Source organism: Sorex fumeus, unplaced genomic scaffold, assembly GCF_029834395.1.
Source record: "Sorex fumeus unplaced genomic scaffold, SorFum_2.1 ptg000347l, whole genome shotgun sequence".
NCBI classification, from domain to species: Eukaryota; Metazoa; Chordata; class Mammalia; order Eulipotyphla; family Soricidae; genus Sorex; species Sorex fumeus.
In genome coordinates, this window is record NW_026606403.1 from 90001 (window position 1) to 94407 (window position 4407).

A 4407-nucleotide genomic window follows, 5' to 3' on the forward strand; every position below is an offset into this window, starting at 1 on the left:
GCCTCGCCTCGCTTCGGGTCGGGTCCGTCCGTCCGTCCGTCCGTCCGTCCCTCTGGCACTCGGATCTCCAGGCCGGCCGGCCGGCGCCCCTGTCTTTGGAGCGGCGGCTGACGACTGGCGGCTCCCCTCCCCCCTTTCCTTCCTGCGCCTTTTGTTTTTTGGTTTGTTTTTTTTTCTAGTTCTTCCTGCAGCTCTTTTTTTTCCCTTCCCCCCTCCCCTTCCTGCACCTTTCTGCCCCCTCGTGGCCGCTTTTCTATTTCTTCCCCACCCCCATCGGTGGGGGAGGGGGCGGCAGGGAGGCCGCCTGCGGGCAGTATTCCAGGAGGGGGAGGGGCGGGGACAGACCGGTACGGTAAGGCACGGGAAGGCACGGGAAGGCACGGGAAGGCACGGGAAGGTACGGTAAGGTACGGATCGAGGATCGGGATCGGGGTCGGGGTCGGGGTCGGGGTCGGGGTCGGGGTCGGGGTCGGGGTCGGGGTCGGGGTCGGGGTCGGGGTGGCGGCGGAGTTGTTTTCATTTCACTCCCTGAGCGGTCGAGCGCGCGCGACTGTATGACAATGACCAGCTCTCTGAGAAAGTCCTTTGGTTTCTGTTTTGCTTGATTTTTATTTGATTTTATTTTATCTATTGATTCATTCATTCATTCATTCCCCCCCCTTTGGTGCGGCGGCGGCGGCGGCGGCGGCGGCGGCGGCGGCGGCGGCGGCGGCGGCGGCGGCGGCGGCGGCGGCGACGTGGAGCACTCTGGGAGTTGTGGTCCACCCGCCCTCTCCGGCTCTACAGGAAGACGGACTCTGCCTCGAAACCGGTTAGACCAGTACAGGCACGCCCGGCTTTCGGTCCCACCCCCACCCCCACCCCAAGAAATCAATAAATCAATCCATAAATCGATCATTCGTGTAGTCCGAGTCATCATCCGCGCCGCCAGGGGTTGGTTGGGGAGAGGGGGAGTCTCTGGAGGGGGGGAGGGAGGGAGGGAGGGAGGGAGGAATCCCAGAGGTTTCCTTTCTCGAGAAGAACTCCGAGGGAGTTCTGCGTGGGAGGCCGACTCCTATTTGGGGTCCAAAGGGGAGTGAGAGGGCATTCTGAATTCAAGAAACCAACGGGACCTACCTGACCTGCCTGACTGAGGGATTGTCCACGCATGAGTTCATGGAAGGGCGGGGGGCAGTGGGGGGCGAGGAGGCGAGCGCGTGGCCCGGGGAACAGTGCCACGGGGCTTCAGCATAGAGCACTTTCCCTGGGAGGGAGGCGGAGAGTGTGGCGGCACCAGGAGAAGAGGCCCGAGCTAAGTGACTGCGACAGGCCCTTGAACACTGCACCCACCCCGATTTCAAGGGACGGGCATTCCTCCCTGTCGACACCCACTTCATGCTTCCTCCCTTCCTCCCGGTACCTCACTCACGCAGCTTTTCTATTTTGCAAAGAAAAAAAAAAAACAACTTTTCCATTTTGTCCTGTCTGTACTCAGGATGTGCTCTTGTGCCGGCTGGCTTTTCCTCTTTTTTTTTTTTTTTTTTTTTAAATCAATTTCTTCACGATGGATCACCGGGAGGCACAGGGACAGACTGACAAACTTTCGTGCTCCCGGGTCCGTCAGACCATGACCCGGGAGGGAGTGAGTGCGTACCCGTCCGTCCACCCGTGCCGTGGCTCCACCAGCAAGATCCAGATCCAGGCCCTGCTTTTCTCTTTGGTCCTGTCGGCGCTCGGGATGTACTCTTTGGCTGGCTGGCCGGCCTGCTGGCTGGCTGGCTTCTCTCTCTCTCTCTCTCTCTCTCTCTCTCTCTCTCTCTCTCTCATAAATTAATTTTTTTAATAAATCACACACACACATATATATATATATATATATATATATATATATATATATATTTCTCTTTTTGGTCCTGTCGGTACCTCCTCAGGATGTACTCTTTTCCTTGCCGGCTTGCTGGCTGACTGGCTGGCTTTCCTCTTTTTTTTTTTTTTTTTAATTTTTTTCACGAAGGGACAAGCTGGAGGGACAGGGACAGACTGACAAACTTTCGTGCTCACATGTCTGTCTTACCATGATCGTCGACATACCATCATCCAGTACCCATCCCTCCACCCGTGCCCATGCTCCACCGCCCCTATCCAGGCCCTGCTTCTCTATTTTGTTCTGTCGGTGTTCAGGGTGGACTCTGTCGCTCGCTTGCTTCCTTGTTTGTTGCTTGCTTGTTGGCTGGCTAGCTTGCTGGCTTGCTAGCTTGCTAGCTTGCTAGCTCGCTTGCTTGCTTGCTTGCTTGCTTGCTTGCTTGCTCGCTTTCTTAGCTTTGCTGGCTTGCTTATTGACATCAACTCACGTATTTTTTTTTTTTTTAATGTAGTCATTATGACACGATTCCATGAGTCAGGATGCACTCTTTTCCTTGCCGGCTTGCTGGCTGGCTGGCTGGCTGGCTGGCTGGCTGGCTGGCTGGCTGGCTGGCTGGCTTTCCTCTTTTTCTTTTTTTTTTATATATATTTTTTTAAATAATTTTTTTTCACGATGGATCACCGGGAGGCACAGGGACAGACTGACAAACTTTCGTGCTCCCGGGTCCGTCAGACCATGACCCGGGAGGGAGGGAGTGCGTACCCGTCCGTCCAACCGTGCCCGTGCTCCACCAGCAACATCCAGGCCCTGCTTTGCCTCTTTGGTCCTGTGTGCGCTCGGGATGTGCTGTTTGGTTGGCAGGCTGGCTTCTCTCTCTCTCTCTCTCTCTCTCTCTCTCTCTCTCTCTCTCTCTCTCTCTCTCTCTCTCTCCCTCCCTCCCTCCCTCTCATAAACCTATTTTTTTAATAAATAGCTTTTTTATGTATATAATTCTCTATTTGGTCCTGTCGGTCGGTATCTCCTCAGGATGTACTCTTTTCCTTGCCGGCTTGCTGGCTGGCCGGCTGGCTTTCCTCTTTTTTTTTTTTTATCATTTTTTTTTTTAATAAATTTTTTTCACGATGGATCACCGGGAGGCACAAGGACAGACCGACAAACTTTCGTGCTCCCGGGTTTGTCAGACCATGACCCCGGGAGTGAGTGAGTGAGTGAGTGAGTGAGTGAGTGAGTGAGTGAGTACCCGTCCGTCCACCCGTGCCCGTGCTCCACCAGCAACATCCAGGCCCTGCTTTGCCTCTTTGGTCCTGTGTGCGCTCGGGATGTGCTGTTTGGTTGGCAGGCTGGCTTCTCTCTCTCTCTCTCTCTCTCTCTCTCTCTCTCTCTCTCTCTCTCTCTCTCTCTCTCTCTCTCCCTCCCTCCCTCCCTCCCTCCCTCCCTCCCTCTCATAAACCTATTTTTTTAATAAATAGCTTTTTTATGTATATAATTCTCTATTTGGTCCTGTCGGTATCTCCTCAGGATGTACTCTTTTCTTTGCCGGCTTGCTGGCCGGCCGGCTGGCTTTCCTCTTTTCTTTTTTTTTTTTTTTTTAATTTTTTCGCGAAGGGACAAGCTGGAGGGACAGGGACAGACTGACAAATTTTCGTGCTCACGTGTCTGTCTTACCATGATCGGCGACATACACCATCATCCAGTACCCATCCCTCCACCCGTGCCCATGCTCCACCGCCCCTATCCAGGCCCTGCTTCTCTATTTTGTTCTGTCGGTGTTCAGGGTGGACTCTGTCGCTCGCTTGCTTGTTGCCTGCTTGTCGGCTAGCTTGCTAGCTTGCTGGCTTGCTAGCTTGCTGGCTTGCTGGCTTGCTGGCTTGCTGGTTTGCTTGCTTGCTTGCTTGCTTGCTTGCTTGCTTGCTTACTCGCTTGCTCGCTCTGCTGGCTTTGCTGGCTTTGCTGGCTTGCTTATTAACATGAACTCACATTTTTTTTTAAATGTAGTCATTATTTTTTACACAAACCGGCAGGCAGGCTACCGAATGTCATCTGCCCACACCGCAGAGTCTGGCAAACTCCCCGTGGCGTACCCAAATATATGTCAAATACCAGTCACAAGGATGGGTCTCATTCCCCTAAGCCTGACACAGCCTTGAATATGGCACTTTTTAAAAAATCTCAGGCTGGGGCCTGCTCAAGGCAAGCGAGCGAGCTTGCTTGCTTGCTTGCTTGCTTGCTTGCTTGCTTGCTTGCTTGCTTTTCTTTCTTTCTTTCTTCATTGTCAAATTATTTTATCTCATTTTATTTTTCTCGAAGGACATGCCAATGGACTCATAGAAACATACTTCAGGCAAAGGTTGGGGAGAAAGATCAGTTACACTCCTACTCTAAGTCTTGGAATCAAAGGGCGCATGCTTTTGCTTTCTTTGGCTTGCTTTTGCTGCAAGTGTGTGTTGGGGGCGGGGGGGGGGCAGCTTGTCGGCTAGCTTGCTTGCTTGCTTGCTTGCTTTTGCTTGCTTGCTTGCTTGCTCGCTCGCTCGCTCTGCTGGCTTTGCTGGCTTGCTTATTGACAT